At 45.2% G+C, this 17,951-nt stretch overlaps 1 protein-coding gene across 1 annotated transcript in view; it reads right to left on the bottom strand.

Moving 5' to 3' along the window:
- LOC126253435 (proton-coupled amino acid transporter-like protein pathetic) overlaps positions 1-17,291 on the bottom strand; it is a 79,523-nt gene extending 62,232 nt beyond the window's left edge. Inside the window, exon 1 of the mRNA XM_049954777.1 lies at positions 17,071-17,291. The gene's annotated coding sequence lies outside the window, so the exon portion shown is untranslated. The remainder of the gene's footprint in view (positions 1-17,070) is intronic.
- Between the last annotated feature and the right edge of the window lie 660 nt (positions 17,292-17,951).

Raw genomic sequence — 17,951 nt, forward strand, 5'->3', positions numbered from 1 at the left:
TTGGCTGGCACAACAGTTGTTAAACACATAGGCTGCCGTCTATGCAAATGTCTTAGCAGGCAAACACCGCTGTCAGTATCCTAAGTACATTGCGTGGTGCCCTGATGTAAAATAGTGTTGAGTACACCGGAAGTCATTTATCGAATACACAAAAGACCTCAGTAGATAGCTGCCCATAGCGAGTTTTAAGAGACTTCACGCAGTGCCCTTGTAGTGTACATAACGCAGTCCAAAAGACAACAAAAACGGAATCACAAAACGTAAACTGTAAACATGTAAGAAGTGTCGTTGCACATGTCTGCCCTGCCTGCCAAGGCATTCGCTTGTACGGCAGCCTATGCGTTTAACATCTGTTGTAGAAATCAATCTGAACATGCGAAAAGTGTTATTGGCAAATTGTAAAATAATTAAGCCCGCTTTTCAGCAAAGATTGTTTACCTCTTCAAATCATTAATTGCATTTGTTAATGATTCCTGAAATACAGAAGCTTTTAGTCTTCAATCATCTACAGAAGCATATCTTACTAACCAGATTGTTAAGGGTTGTGCAATATATCCATGTGAATAGCTACTAGAGTTTTACAAACAGGAAGAAAGTTATGTTACGTTGATGGGAAACGACGTTTTCCAATGATACCTGCGAACATAATTTATGGCCAACACATTTTTTCTGGGCGCTACGCTATGACGCTTGCCTGCTTTGTAGAGTATACACAAGATAATTACTTCCTGAAAGAGGGTAGAAAAAACAGTTGCAAAACACAAATTTCCTAGCGCTTCACCTAGGTTTCGATATTTCTAAAAATATCTTCTTCAGACGGAGTGGCCCTTGTTACATCACCTGATGGTACATTAGAATAGCTGACGCCGAGGGGCTCTTGTACTACATAAATTTCTGGAAGCGAATGTTTTGTTCAAGAAAGGGAAATCAAATAAAGAGTTGAGGTTATCAGTTATCTCCGACTTCTTCGGTCTTCAGTATCTGTGAACAGTCTGAAAGTCATCGACGAGGAGCAGCGCAACCTCTTTTGGCTTAAGTCTGTTCGCACGTTCGTAGAAAACGAGTTTATTTTTATTTATTTGTCATTCTGCAGCTTACGTCCATTTAGCTAGCTAAGGTGAACGAGACTGCAGCCGTAGTTTTGAGGCGGTCACTGTGACAAGGCCGCTTCGCGAAATACGGGTTTCGCATATGAAGTCACCTTACTTATCGTCGGTACACCTTACGAAAGAAGGCTGGCACACGGCCCGTGAGGAATGTACGCTGGCTCACATAGCAAACAGGTGTCTGAATATGAATGGAGAAGTATTATGGTTACCATCAGTTGACTGCTTTCTCTCTGTCTGAATTCTGAAATTCCCAGGTTATTTTTTTTCTTCTTCCTTTTTTTCAACGACCACTAGCCTTCGTTCCTTATACCAATGCTTGCACAGTACTCTAAAGGAAAAATATATTTTGCGGGACATTAAAGACGGCACTGTTGCTAGGCACAGCTTAAAATACAGGGAGACACTTGGTGAGCAGTTATGTTAAAAAAAATCTGTGGTTTGGAAAGGATTTCTAACTCAAAACAGGTATAGATATCGCCAAAACGGGAAGAATGGAAGAACTGCAGTCTGAGTACTGTCAATCAGTAAAGAACTCAGGGGGAAAGAAGGAAGCACATTTCTGTAGGGCGGAGACCGACACTGGTAAAACATCACTCAGTGGATGGCGAGAGAATGTGCACAATACTATGAACAAATAAAATAACATTTCGAGTGCAGTGAAGTTAGAGTGTCAACAGACATACGTAATGGAGAAATGGCCCAAGTTCTCTTCTCTGCCTTAACATGGTTTAGCGTTTCTAACATTAACGCAGTTTACAGAGTTCGTAGAGTGGTTTTCAGTTAATCCTATTAAGTTCCACTCTGCCCTTCGCATCTGTGTACAGGACCATCAACGGAAATTTATGATCGTAGCTAACAAGAGGTTTTCTCGATTATCACCTCAGTTTCAAACTGTAGTATGAACAGTAACGTTGGTTTACTAATAATTATACCTTACATAGTTCGAAACGTCTAGTACAAGAAAACTGTAAAGTAACGCATCAGACTCAGTCAATAAAGAAAAACTCCAATATTCTGAAAGTGGATACTTCTCGAGATGTAGTGAACAGAACAGTCGCTGTCAATAGCACCATTCATCTCGGGTCACAACAAAACTCATGACAACTGGTCAACCGTCTTGGAATCATTAGATCCTTCAGAACCTCGGAAAATCCACTTGTGACTAAAATTCCTCATTACTAACAATTCGTTGCCTTACTAACGAATACCGTGATTAGATGAAAATATCTCTCTTTGTAGTGCGTTTTAGTCCTCTTAAACCGACTACGATAAGTTTACGTCGGAACTGTCGAATTGACATATTAATACAGTTTGCCATGACGAGATGTCAGTTACACTCTTAAGATACCGCGTGCGATAGTAACACTTCAGAAACCCGTTTCTCCCACGCTTTGTAGTTCACTATGATGACCAGTTGCCTATAATCTGATTGGGATTTTGTGGTTTTCCAACTGAGGTAATGTCCAAGGTTCACAATTAAATGGCAGTTATACATTGGAGATATCAAAATAGCGCTAATGTGCTTGCACGTCTTATTCGAACCATCCGATGAGGCATTTAGCTGATTTCAATACAACGTATGCGACTACAAACGTGGAAATTACTTGGGAATCGCCTCGTGAATTTCCAAATGAATCTTCACACTGTGTTCATTTTCAGTCGGTTTTATAACAGTAAAATAATGACTTGATGCTGATCATCTGGTGCAAATTTATTGGCATAATGTAATCGGTGTGGCTTTCTTAGCGCAGTAATAATGATAATGACAACAGATGCAAGTAGCCGATTTAAGTACTAACAGTACTTGATACTTAAAATTAAATGATTAAATTGATACATTTCATTCTTACATGTGGTTGGTTGTATTGGCTTTCCTGGTCGTCACAAATTCTAACACGAGTTGGGAAACTCTGAATGAGTTATTCAGAAAAAAATCTGCATTGTTTAATTTAAAAAAGGAAAGAACAAAAAAATCACGTTTCGTCGGTTTTTCTGTTGTGGGGAACAACTACAACAATAAACTGGAAGCAGCGGCGTATTTCAGTTTACTGTGTCATCCTTCTTCGGAAGATATGTACAAAAAAAAAAAAGTACAATGAGAGCATTTTACATTGTAGCCCATAGGACTGCAGACTGTCACATTTCGGGAACAGTCAAGGGCTTACGCACTCTCCTCTGCATTGCCTCTCCCAGAGGAGCAAATGATATAGCCAGAAGCATTATTAACTGACTCAGATAGAGGACATAAGCTACAATCTGGGAACAAACTCTACGCTGTAGGTAAAAGCATTTATCTGTCACACTTTGTCTTCCAAGAGCGCTAGTCCACAAACAAGCGCAAGGTAGGTTTTGTGCAGTATCGTAAAAGTGGGAGAGAGGTATGGGCATGCAGTATGATCGACTCGGACAATGACGCGTGCTCTATTAGCTCTTAATAATAAAAGCTATCGGCGCGGAGTACAAAGATATTTGTTCGAGTCCTGGTCCGACAAATAGATCTAATCTCCATCAAAATCCTCATTTCGTTTGCGATCACAAGGTGTGTGGCAGAGGATACTTATGACTACAACTATAATAATACCCCCTTCCTTGATGCAGTCGCGAATGGTTTACTAGGACAATGAATGTCGATACCTCCGTGCCAGCACTAGTCTCTTTGAATTTACTGTCGTAATAATTTCACGTGACGTATGTGGGAGCAAGTAAAATGTTATTTCACTCTTCTTGAAACGTGCGCTCTCGCATTTCAGCAGTACACCTCTCCGTGACTCACAACGCCTCTCTTGCAGCGTCTGCGGTTCGATTTCGTTCAGCGTCTCCGTAATGCTCTCGCACTTACTGAACGAGCCCACATCGAACCTTAGGCTTCTCCATTGGATCTTCTTTTGTTAATTCAACCGGGTAAGGGTACCAAGGTTGAATGACATACTGTTTTGCACCTTAGGACATATCCTGTACATGGTGATTCAAGAGGAGAGGCACATGCTTTGAGGAGTGATAATATTGGCGATTCTGAAAAAAAAACCTTTAAATGAACACATGTCCCTTTCTTAACCGTATTAAATAAACAGCTATTTGATAATGATTGGTGCGATTGCATGTCCTCCTTCAACAGCACTCACATCCGAATACAACTAAAGCGACGTTAGGATCTCTAGTGGTGTCTTAGCTGACCATTTAAATGCACACTTGACTTGAGTTTGTTGGGCGACGGATCCTGCAACTGTACTCTTTCCATATCTCACGTCTCACTACTACAGTGAGGCCTTGGTTTATGTGGAATGGGGTTGACCTGATCTTCGCCTACGGGTTTTGCAGTGGGAATACCGGAGCCGCTATTCGATAACGAAGATTTCCTAATCGCAGAGTTCCGGATAACGGGGTATCTAAAAAGTGTTTGACAAATGCTTGGGTGCGATACGCTTCACAGTGCATATGTTGTATCTGAATGTTCCGTCCAGTAAAGACCTTAGAGAAGTTGAGAACATTCCTGAAACGGTAGAATGCAACCCAATTAAACATCTCCAGAAGAACTGCTGCACAGCTTGGTATTCCACAAACAAGAGTGATGCTCACAGTACAGAGCAGGGTCTGCACCCCTATCGTCGGCAGGGTGTGCAACATCTGCTCATAGAAGATGATGCCAAAGGAAAGGAATTCTGTCAATGAGTCATTGCCAATGAACGCTGTATTCCACGTGTTCTGTTCACTGATGAGTCAACATTTACCTTCATCCGCATCAATAACACGCTAAACTCTGAACTGTGTGGACACGAAACTCCATGCGCTACCTTGGACACAAATTTTCAACGACGTTTCTCAGCGAACGTGTGGTGCGGACCACCTCATAGGTTCAGTTGTTTTAGATAACCGTCTTAATGGAGTACGTTATCTCGATTTCCCTCAAAATGTGTTAATAGAATACTTGGAGGACATTCCTTTCGCAACAAAATGTCTTATGTACATTCAGCACGACTGAGGTCAAAGCGCATTCCGTATGGCCAATGACACACTAACTCACTGAGACGTATCCTGGGTGTGGGATCAGTCGCAGTGGAGTCATTTCTTCGCCACCGAAGTAACCTGATCTTATTTCATTAGATTACTGTTCGTGGACTTGGGTTAAGAGCGAAGTCTACAAGCGCAAAGTGGACACAATGGAGCAACTTCCCGCCCGTATTTTACAAGCGAGTCCTCAGGTAATAGACCGTACGAATGAGCTCAGATCAGCAACAGATGCACACAAACTGTGCAAAATGTACTGAAGTTGATGGTAGTCTTTCCGAAAATCTTTTTTGAGGAAATGTACACAATTAAACAAAAAATAAGGTCGCAAGGTTTTATTTACTATCAAGTGCATTTGTTCTGTTCTCCATTGTTTTCATTAGTTTCATCGGAAATTGTTAAGAACAGGACATACTTTCATTTAGCGTTTTCTGCTCAGCAACTCTCTCACAACTCAACACTAGTGCACAACTTCATAGGACGATAGAATGTGCTACTTTTACCTGGACATCTGCATGTGTGCCGTCAATCGCAGTAATGACGTCAGTAACCAGTATTTCGGGACTGCAGTGGTTTCTTGTCCCTGGGAATCCCAGTACGGTGTTTGCAGTTTCCGCTGCTACTAGCATAAACACAGATAGCAGGAAAATCGTGTGTGCCATTTTCGCGAAAGGACGCAGTCAAAATGACGTGTCGATGTGACCGCGAAACTCTATACCAGTCCATAAAGGAAGAACTTTCGAGACGTCTTATTCAATTTCATCGTTTTCATTTACGTCCTATGAATACATGCTGCCTCAAAAACGTCACTCTTGTCACGATTTGTTATAATTAAATGGTAGTTAATGACACATTGATGGTAAAATTATTAGGAGATCCTACGATTAAAGTGTAAGATCAAAGAAGAAATTCGAAAGTTCCACGAGTATACTGTAATGAACTGGGTAGAAATGTGCCGTTATGAAGGAGAATGTTCGTGTCCTACTGTATTCTTTAGAATTCTTCGCGTTTGCTAAAGATGCTGCGACTTTCTTATTTCTTTAATAGAACTATGTTCTGTAATATCCTATACTACATACGTGAAAGAGCCATGTCAGGAATGAGTTTCACGTGCTGATACAAGTAATGTCATATATTTACTTGCCAATTTACACATTACGAAAAAAAAGACTTACGACAAAGGAATTATCCGAATGGGACGGAAGTCGGTAGATTTCAGAAAAACTGGATGATTCATTCAAGAGAAAGGTTTTCACAAACTGAACAAGTCAATAATGCGTTGGTCCACCTCTGGTCCTTACCCGAACAGTAATTCGGCTTGTAGATGACTAACAGTTGTTTTGTGTCCTCCAGACGGGTATCATGCCAAATTCTGCCCAATTGGCGCGTCAAAATCCCGAGCTGGCTGGGAGACCTTGTCTGTAATGCTCCTTATGTTCTTAATTGACGGGAGATACGGTGACCTTGTTGGCGATGGCATTAACAAGCACGGACATAAGCAGTAAAAACTCGTCTCCGTGTGCGGGTGGGGCATTATCTTGTTGAAATGTAAGCGCAGGGTGCCTTGCCATGAAGGGGAACAAAACGGGGCGTTGAATGCGTAGAATATAGTCGACGTGCCACTGTCCTGCAAGGTGCCGAGTATGACTATTAAACTGGTGCTGCTATGAAAACAAATGGCACCGACGACCATCACTGCTGGTTGTCGACCCGTATGACGGGCTACAGTCAGGTTGGTATCCCTAAGCTGTTCGGGCGCCTCCAGACATGTCTTTGTTGGTCATCGGGGCTTAGTTCGAAGCGGATCTCGTTACTAAAGACAATTCTACACCAGTCAATGAGACTCCAGGCCGAAGACGTGTCTGGAGATGGCCCGGCAGCGGTGGGACGAGACGCTTGTCCAACATAGAACCCTAAGACCAGGAGTGATGGCCTGGGGTGCCATTTCATCTCGTAGCAGGGCCCTTTTAGTTATCGTCCGCTACACCTTTGCGGTACAGTGGTACGTCGACTATGTTCTTGGCCCAGTTTTATTGCTCTTCGTGGCGAGCCATCCCGGGCTTTCGTTTCAACAAGATAATGTCCCCCCACACACTGCCAGACTTTTAACTACTTAATTTTGTGCTTGCCAGAGCCTATCTCAGCCAGCAAGGTCTCCAGATCTCTCCCCAACTCAGAAAGTTTGTGATGTTATGGGCAGGATCCTGTCACCAGTTCGCGATTTTTACGATTTAACACGGCGATTGTATAGAATTTGACACAATAACCCTAAGGAAGACACCCAACAACTCTATCAATTTACGCCAAGCCCAAGCCACCAGAGGAGGGCCAACGCATTATTGACTTCCTCAGTCGTGGAGCGCTTCCACCTGAATGAAGCATCCAATTTTTCTGGAACTGTAATCATTCCTTTGCCTGTACATGAACATCTCATCTCCCAATTTCCGTTACATTCGGGTAGTTCCTTCATGGTGGGTCGTTTTTCTCACAGTGCATATAAAGCACTACAGATATGTGGTTGGTAGGGTCCGTTTACCTAGTAGAAATGTCTAATAGCTTAGGTTTCTTAATCAGATTGAAGAGTATTTTTTGTAACAAATTGCCGTGTTTCTTTTTTCTACCAAAGCAATTACATGCGTTTCTGGATTCTGTATGCACTGCATCTAGGGTGGGTTCTCGGGTATGGAGGGCGCGTAATATTCTGTGAAGACATTCATAAAATTGATTTTGTACGACGAATGAATCAGAAAAAGTGTAATTAATACGGATACGTTAAGAGTAAATTTTCCATCCACGTATAAACTAGACGTTTTCCTTTCCGATTCGACTTAAAAGTGAAGCATGTGGATTCATACAACTTATGACCATTGTCATTCGTCTTAAGATCTCGTCACGGATTTTGCAGCCGATTTGTCATGAACTGTCAATTAATTGTAAGATTTAGGTGGGAGTAACTGATACGAGGAGATTTCCATAAACAATGCAACGCATCTTTTTTTCTGAAATAAGGTTTGTTTTATTCAGGATTCCAGTACACCATATTATTCCCCACTCTTCTGGCTAGAAAACCCTGTCTTTCAACACAGTCTCCGTTCTATGCGACGGCCTTGTACCAACTTACTGGGTCTGTATGCCCATATTGCACCATTCCACAAGTCTACGTTGGAGCCAGCGTCTTGTTGCATGAGTAACCTCCCCATCACCCACGTACTGCTTGCCATGGAGTGCATCCTTCATTGGTCTAAACAGGTAGAAATCGAAAGGTGGATGAGGAAGAAAAGTGTAATGACGTCTTGTGAGCTTCTCTCGGATGCGCAGACTTGTTGGGTTATGTTGGTGGAAGAGATCAAACTGCGAGATTATCGGTCTCAACGGATTAGGGAAGGACGGGGAAGGAAGCCGGCCGTTCCCTTTCAAAGGGACAATCCTGGCATTCGCCTGGAGCGATTTAGGAAAATCACGAAAAACCTAAATCGAGATGGCCGGACGCGGGACTGAACCGTGGTCCTCCCGAATGCGAGTCCAGTGTGCTAACCACTGTGCCACCTCGCTCGGTCGCGGACTTGTGTGAGGCCTTGCTTTGTCAAGGAGAATGAAAAGTCTACGATTCTGTGATGACGAACATGCTGAAGTCGTTTCTTCAGTTTCCTGAGAGAAACACTGTGCACTTCAGGGATGATCGCTGCAGCATGAGGGAGGACATCAAACAGATTAACCCCTTCAGAGTCCCAAAGACCGTCTCATAACTTTACCGGCTGTGAGTGCGGCTTTGAACTTTTTCTTCCGAGGAAAGGTCGTGTGGCGCCATTATATGGATTACCGTTTTGTTTCCGGTTCGAAGTGATGAACCCACGTTTTAACGCCTTTGACGATGTAAGACAAAAAAATTGTCAGGATCACTCTCGTAACGCGCAAGCGATTTCGCGCAGACGGTCCTTCGTTGCTGTTTGTAGTCTTTTCTTAGGCGGCGAGGAGTCCAGCAGCAGACGGTCCTTCGTTGCTGTTTGTAGTCTTTTCTTAGGCGGCGAGGAGTCCAGCAGGCACGCACCTTTGAGTACCACAGCTGGTGAACGAGTGTGTCAGCACCGCCAACAGACGTCCAGTTGAGCAGCGAGGTGTTTGTGATCCGTCGATCACCTCGGAAGAGAGTGCCTGTACGTTCCAGAATTGTAGGAGTCGCAGCTGTGTGCCGCAGGCCAGCAGAGGGGAGATCGGACAAGTTTGGGCGAGCTTGTTGCGATAGTGACAAACGCCTCGCCCTGCGACTCACCGTGCTTTTTGTTCACTGCCACGTCTCCGTAGGTATTCTGTAAGTGCCTATGAATATCTGTGATGTGCTGGTTTACCGAAAAAACTCAATGACAACTGTCTGCTTGGAACTCAAATCAGACACCACTTTGTAGGAAACATACAGCGCCGCTACTTCATGAAAGTATAGGGGCCAAAGCCGGCATATTCAACGATATCCCCCACAACAAATTTCGAATTTTTAAACCGAGATAGGCAGAGAAAAAATGTTGCATTAGTTATTGATGCGCCCTTCGTACTTTGGAAGGAAGTTCGCTGCGTGCTGGAGCTGTATCGACACGATCACAATTCCAACCTCGTCATTACTGAGTATACTTCGAGGAAGGCCCCCACACCTCAACCAACTTTACTTCCGCCCCTCATACACCTTGTATTGTATTGTATGGCTCCATCCCCGCCGCAGCTGCAGTGGTCCACAACCCCACGACGACTACCGCAGTCCACTTCACCCGTCCGCCGCCCCACACCGAACACAGGGTAATTGTGCGGTTCGGTCCCTGGTCCTCTCACACTAGACGAGTGTAACCCCTATGTTTGAGTGGTAGAGTAATGGTAGTGTACGCGTACGTGGAGAACTTGTTTGCGCAGTAATCGCCGGCATAGTGTAACTGAGGCGGAATAAGGGGAAAATAAGGGGAACCTGCCCGCATTCGCCAAGGCAGATGAAAAACCGCCTAAAACCATCCACAGACTTGCCGTTTCACCGGACCTCGACACAAATACGCCGGGCGGATTCGTGCCCGGGACCAGGCGCTCGTTCCCGTCCGGAAAGCCGTGCGTTAGACAGCACGCCCAACCGGGCGGGCTTCACACACCTTCCAATCACGAAACTTGATAGCAGTGGACATACGTGCTGGACGAGCACACACGTTATTCTGACGTCACTTCGCCGTTAGCTTCGACTGAAGCTGGCTTCCCGCGGCAGCAGTTCCGGCGACGGGTGCAAGGCGTAGCGGCGAGCGCCGCCGCCTCCCCGCGGCTGATGCAACTCCGGCTCTCGGCCGCTGAGCCCGGCGGCGCCGTGTCGTAACAGCCGCCCGTGGCAGGCAGCCTGTGGCGGCGCCCGGCCGGACAGGGCCCTGGCACTTGGGCGCGCCGCCCGCTGCCAACTATTCGCGGCGTCGATCTTTAAGAGCGGCGCGCCGAGGTAACCCGACGCCGGGCGTGCGCACACCGGCGCGGAGGTGGAGGCGTTCTGCGATAGACAATTACTGGGGGCGCACCGGTGGAAAGAAAGCGTCCGCACCGGTGGAAAGAAAGCGTCCATCCACGCGCGGCGAGCTTTCATCTCGTGGCCAGAATTGTTACCGATTTATTTTAAACAGTGAAAATCTATTCTGAGGCTTCAGGCATACTGCACCTACGCTCGTACTTCGCAAACTAGACTTCGATGAATGGCAGCGTTTCTGCAGTGAACCAGGGTTTTTTCTTTCCCTGCTGTTGCATTTGTGGACGTACATCGGTATCTGACAGCTCGAATCTAATTACGCTGTCACGATCATTTGGTGAGGTACACACTCTGCTTATCAGAGTGGTAACGTATTTGCCTGCCATTAAGCGGGCCCGTGTCGATTCCCGGTCGGGTTGGAGATTTTCTCCGCTCGTGGACTGCGTGTTGTGTTGTACCCGTTATCATTTCATCGTCATCGACGCGCAAGTCGCCAATATGGCGTCACCTCCAATAAGACCTGCCGTTCGAACTTCCCCGGTTGGTGCCTCCCGGCCATCAATGCCACACGCTCATTTCATTTCACTTTTTACAGGATGTATCACAATTAATAGCAAAGTCTGACTCCAGTGAAAGCATCCTGTACTAGAATTAGAAGTATTTCAAAAACATGGATCCTTAAAAGAGCCGTCTGCGGGACACTTTCTGGAGTATGGTTGAAAGGCGTCTACTGGGGCACACTTGTATGTGGCACGAGAATAAGATAAGAATATGAATAAATTAAAATGAAACTAGGTTACTACAAACGATGAATGTCTCGAATCGCTGATTGTGTGCGACCGCAGAGCCAAAGATACTGCTTTGTTGGAGTAAGAGAGCATTGGGCTCACAGTCGTAAGTACCTGCCTGTGAGGTAAAGACGATGGAGTAGGCAGTATTTGTGGTGTACTGTTGCAGCCACCAGTAATTATATGAACTTAGGTATGTCAATATTGTTGAACAGGGAAGCGGAAGTCTTCATGTAAGCTAGGTAAAAACATTAAATAATTATAATTTATGTTGTTTTTTTTCAGCGCGTTAGTATAGATTAGTTGGCTGATAATTTGTAAGGGGACTTATGACCTAAGATGTTGAGTCCCATAGTGCTCAGAGCCATTTGAACCATTTTGATAAATTGTAATTGTTGAGTAACCCCAGAATGTACGCGAGGTAGAATGTTTGCGACCAGTACCGATTTCAATCTTTCGTTCAGTCATCAACTGATAAGTTGAGCTGTGTTTTCATGAAACTGTCACTTCTTCTTGACCAAGCGCAGATATTTAAGCTAAAGGAAACCTGCACATTTGTTAGTTCTTTTGTAGCATAATACAGTTTCAGAATTAAACTGTCCACGAAGATTCTTGTAACCACAAATTACTGACTAACATACGATATCTGACGGCTGTACTGGAATAACTCAAAGCGCTGTATCAGTATGGGCCTCTTGTATTTTGTATCATTATTATGATGTCACTGGCCTCAGCCATGTACCTGCGAGAATTTTTTTCGTTAATAAGAATTATTATTTTGTTGACATTGTAGTCACTCGCGACCTGGTTGTAGTGCAGCTATCATTCTTGGCGGTAACTCGATAGAAACGTTTAATGAAGTAATGGGCAATGAAATCTAACATCGAACAATGGGGTATGAAGAACCAAATTTATTTTCAGATATTCGAATTTTGCTGATTTTTCAGTAGCGTAAATACGATGCTTTATTCATTGAGAGACAAAGATTGAGTAACGTCCTGTTTGAGTAAGGTTCGAATTTACACGACAGCTGAATGCAAATTTCATTTATACACTTGCTACATTTTACATTCGGATTAATGCACTTCGTGACTCACCTCCTTCATTTAGTTACGTTGGCAACGAGGTACACGGAATACCCAGTTTTCGACGAGTTTGAGTACTGCGAAGTTCAGAGAAATATTAGTGTCCTTATTCCAGATAACAGAAAAGGAAAACTGGTTAACACTGTTACACGCGTATGTAACTGGAATGAAGAAAATTTAGAATTTAATGTATCGTTGACAAGGAGATCTTTAGAAACGAACACCAGCTTAGTTGAAGCAGTTCGTGGTTTTATGGAGAGAGCCAACCTAGTAACCATCTTTGGAGAATTGGGGATAAAACGGAAGCAGAATGTTTGGAAGCTAGACAGGGATTTAAAAATCCACTTCCTTGGAACAGTGCAGCCGGTGCACCAACCACCGCGGCCGGTGGATTGGTTTATGTCAGCCACTGTTCGTTTCCTGTTAATTTACCTGCTCCACTCTCTTTCAAGATTGTTTCGGTACATTTTCCTAGTTATTTTGTATTTATTTTTAATTTTTTGCGTGGATCGAAGCAAGGACACGGCTGTTGTGGGCTTTAGGTACTCATTCGCCAAAATTTGGCGAAAGAAATTGCGATGGACATAAATAAAACGACGAATTAGGTTGAAATTGATTTCCCCTGAATGTGAAAACAATATCTCAACAGCAGCCCATGTAAGTATAGGAAACGCATAGCAAAATAACCGAGTGAGTAAACAGGCGTCACTGCGCTACCTCTCGTCCGTTAGGAGGGCACCTGCTGTCATATACACTCCTGGAAATGGAAAAAAGAACACATTGACACCGGTGTGTCAGACCCACCATACTTGCTCCGGACACTGCGAGAGGGCTGTACAAGCAATGATCACACGCACGGCACAGCAGACACACCAGGAACCGCGGTGTTGGCCGTCGAATGGCGCTAGCTGCGCAGCATTTGTGCACCGCCGCCGTCAGTGTCAGCCAGTTTGCCGTGCCATACGGAGCTCCATCGCAGTCTTTAACACTGGTAGCATGCCGCGACAGCGTTGACGTGAACCGTATGTGCAGTTGACGGACTTTGAGCGAAGGCGTATAGTGGGCATGCGGGAGGCCGGGTGGACGTACCGCCGAATTGCTCAACACGTGGGGCGTGAGGTCTTCACAGTACATCGATGTTGTCGCCAGTGGTCGGCGGAAGGTGCACGTGCCCGTCGACCTGGGAACGGACCGCAGCGACGCACGGATGCACGCCAAGACCGTAGGATCCTACGCAGTGCCGTAGGGGACCGCACCACCACTTCCCAGCAAATTAGGGACACTGTTGCTCCTGGGGTATCGGCGAGGACCATTCGCAACCGTCTCCATGAAGCTGGGCTACGGTCCCGCACACCGTTAGGCCGTCTTCCGCTCACGCCCCAACATCGTGCAGACCGCCTCCAGTGGTGTCGCGACAGGCGTGAATGGAGGGACGAATGGAGACGTGTCGTCTTCAGCGATGAGAGTCGCTTCTGCCTCGGTGCCAATGATGGTCGTATGCGTGTTTGGCGCCGTGCAGGTGAGCGCCACAATCAGGACTGCATACGACCGAGGCACACAGGGCCAACACCCGGCATCATGGTGTGGGGAGCGATCTCCTACACTGGCCGTACACCACTGGTGATCGTCGAGGGGACACTGAATAGTGCACGGTACATCCAAACCGTCATCGAACCCATCGTTCTACCATTCCTAGACCGGCAAGGGAACTTGCTGTTCCAACAGGACAATGCACGTCCGCATGTATCCCGTGCCACCCAACGTGCTCTAGAAGGTCTAAGTCAACTACCCTGGCCAGCAAGATCTCCGGATCTGTCCCCCATTGAGCATGTTTGGGACTGGATGAAGCGTCGTCTCACGCGGTCTGCACGTCCAGCACGAACGCTGGTCCAACTGAGGCGCCAGGTGGAAATGGCATGGCAAGCCGTTCCACAGGACTACATCCAGCATCTCTACGATGGTCTCCATGGGAGAATAGCAGCCTGCATTGCTGCGAAAGGTGGATATACACTGTACTAGTGCCGACATTGTGCATGCTCTGTTGCCTGTGTCTATGTGCCTGTGGTTCTGTCAGTGTGATCATGTGATGTATCTGACCCCAGGAATGTGTCAATAAAGTTTCCTCTTCCTGGGACAATGAATTCACGGTGTTCTTATTTCAATTTCCAGGAGTGTATGTTGTTCAAGAGCCACGTACTGTGTGCCAAAATTATGAATGCAACACTAGGTTGGATTTTATTTTGCCAGCTTATAAACGCAGTCTTATTGGATTTATTAGTGTAATTACACCAACTGACACGACATGGGAATCTCGAGGCTATCAGCGGCTGCCGAGCTTTGTTATCGCTGGAATTCTGCACTAATATCGGCGAATGTTTGCCAGCTTATCTTCGATACGACAGTGAGCTAACACCAGGATATTGTTCAGCTAATCGCAGTATGGCAGCCCTAGTGGTTTATCGTACAATAAATCTCTAGTGCCTACGAGGTGCATTCAAGTTCTAAGGCCTCCGATTTTTTTTCTCCGGACTGGAAAGAGATAGAAACATGCACATTGTTTTAAAATGAGGTAATTCTAATATGGCGAATTTTCCCTATTGCCGTTACCGCTCAGAATTCATGCCAGAATTTTGACGTCTGCATCAAGAAGAAGACGTGAGGCATTTGCCTGTCTGCACAGCGTCTCAGATTTTTACATCGTATTAATGCAGTCAGTAGGGAAATTTTCAGCATTTTTTGTAGCTTGTTTTTGCATTTTTCAAACGATGGTTTGACCAGTTTACAAGCTTAACTAACTACTCATGGTAGATTTTAATTTTTGGAAGACAGCATATCCCTGCCAATCTCTCGATCCTGAAATCAAGTTTGAACATTTGCAGCAACCTTGAGATTGATACCTTTATCACCAAACAAATGTGTTTTACGTGGAAGTATTTCTACAGGAATTCGGGTAAGTAAGGTGCAAACGCAACGTAAAAGGCACATGACAATATTAATCAATGCCCTTTTCACTTTAAACAAGACAAACGACTATAAATACTCTAATATTTCGACAGTCGTTCACGTCCCGTAAATGCCGGCCGTGGTGGCAGAGCGGTTCTAGGCGCTTTGGTCCGGAACCGCGTGACTGCTACGGTCGTGGGTTGGAATCCTGCCTCGGGCATGACTATGTGTGATGTCCTTAGTTAGGTTTAAGTAGTTCCTAAGTTCTAGGGGACTGATGACCTCAGATGTTAAGTCACATAGTGCTCAGAGCCATTTGAACCATTTTGAACGTTCCGTAAATGAAACACAGGATTACAGCGTGGTGGATATTTTCTTCTAGCTTTCGTATAATGATTGACACCTAATTTTTAGTATTCACCTTAAGGGATAAAATCATTTTTATTTACGGTACACCTTAGTAATTCATACCCCTTTTGGGATTGTGGTACGTCTAGCTATTGATTTCTTCAGTTACGTCAGTTTCTTGCACTGTCTATCACTGGACAGAGTAGAACTTCTATTTCGTTTCCTTTGCTGGAAAATCCATCAGAAAGGTCATACCTGTGTCAAGAGCCGAGTAGATTGTCAGGCTTGTCAACAGTTGTGTCTCGTACGGTCGTTATTCAACGTGCCGCTCTCAATTTCGTATAATATGCCCCACTTTGAGGACGCTGCCTTTGGATGTCAGATATATATGCACAGTGACAGGAAAGAAGCATCTACAGAGGAAAACATTGCGTTTATACTTCCACTACGGGAACTGATAATCGGTATCTACAGCGTGAACACGACAGCTGTTGCCTGTGAGTTGACAGAGATTAGATTCTGATACATAGTTCATATCAATGGGCATTTATTTTGGACTCAAGCGAAGTAAATTATGCTACTGATATGATGCACTATCAGCCGAAGTATGTATGCGTAATTTACATGTAAAATTATGCAGTCGTAATTAGAGGTTATTTACTGCAGACTATTTTCTCAAAATCACTCTGAGGCAGGCGACTGAGAAGAACTATGAAGAAAACAGATGGCAGACCATGTCCATTACAAGAGAGCAGCGTACATAATGGTAACAATCCGTTCTTCGTAATTCTTCGATTCCAATAATTTTGACATTTTATTACGTTTTATTACGTTTTACTTTGGCTGGCTCTTAGCACTATGGGACTCAACTGCTGTGGTCATCAGTCCCCTAGAACTTAGAACTACTTAAACCTAACTAACCTAAGGACAGCACACAACACCCAGTCATCACGAGGCAGAGAAAATCCCTGACCCGCCGGGAATCGAACCCGGGAACCCGGGCGCGGGAAGCGAGAACGCTACCGCACGACCACGAGCTGCGGACTACGTTTTACTTTCAACTGTAATTTCCAAGACTAAGGATTTCAACATATTCGGCCATTTCATGTTATCGAGCCAATGATTATTATTATACAGTGCGCCTCGACAAAATCTGTCCTCACGCTACGGGTAAGTCTTTACAAAGGAAAAGGCAAGAAGATTCGTTAATGAAGTCAGTGTGGACGTTCAGTGAAAGAAATAATTTTGGAGCACATAAGCACAAGTTATGCGAACGCTAAGAAATTTATTCGTGCAGATTTGCTGGCAGGTCCTACCTTTGCTTTCGCTGATGTCTTCCACAGACTAAAGCAGCAGATGGACAGATGAAGCTCCTTGAAGCACGGCGGCTACTGTGTGTCACTTTAGCGTGCTGAAATTGGCACGGTTTCTCTGCTGTGTTGGCCCAAGTCACCCATCAACCAATTCCAGTAACACAGAACGCCAGCCTTTCCCACTGCTGAGTCTGTGGTAACAATAACGAAAACCTCACAGAGCGCGCGCTTTATAGCAAACTTCCTCCCACCACCGGCGTGCACGCAGGTTTGCAGGCGAGACTGTGACGTAGGTCACGGAGGAGTGGGGAGCCTTCGGATAGTAAGTTGTAGAGGGGGCAGGGCGGCGGGGTGGAGGGGAGAGTGGCTACGCACGGCGCGTCGTCTGCCCGTGACGCCGCACAGCTACAAGCGAAAGCAGGCGACGCTCGCAGGCCATTGGCCGGGGACAGGTGACAGTTCAATGGTGTCAGGGCCACGGTGATTCCCCGCAGCTGCTCGGCGCTCTGCGCTCCCATTCACACCGCGTTACAGGAGTTTCAGTAAACCAAGTCTCTGGCGAGTCGCGTGGTATGCTCCCGGGAAGATAAGCGTGTCCCTGAAGGAATTGTAGAACCATACTTTCTTTATTAAAGCTGTCGGTTCATTGTTTCCCTCTTCTGAAAGGTCTTCTCTCGGCAGGCATTGCCTGTGTTCGAAGTGCTTCACCGTTGGATTTTGTTAGAAAAAATGATGCTGACGTAAAATGGGTATTTGCTGCAGACATGTTCATATTAGTACGCCACGCGAGTTAAAATGATTTTCCGAGGTGTCAAGTATTTTTACGGCTCCCGGGATCATCTATGAGGTCTGCAGGCTTCATAGATTAAAGTAGCGATATCAGC

This window comes from Schistocerca nitens, chromosome 4 (assembly GCF_023898315.1).
Source record: "Schistocerca nitens isolate TAMUIC-IGC-003100 chromosome 4, iqSchNite1.1, whole genome shotgun sequence".
NCBI classification, from domain to species: domain Eukaryota; kingdom Metazoa; phylum Arthropoda; class Insecta; order Orthoptera; family Acrididae; genus Schistocerca; species Schistocerca nitens.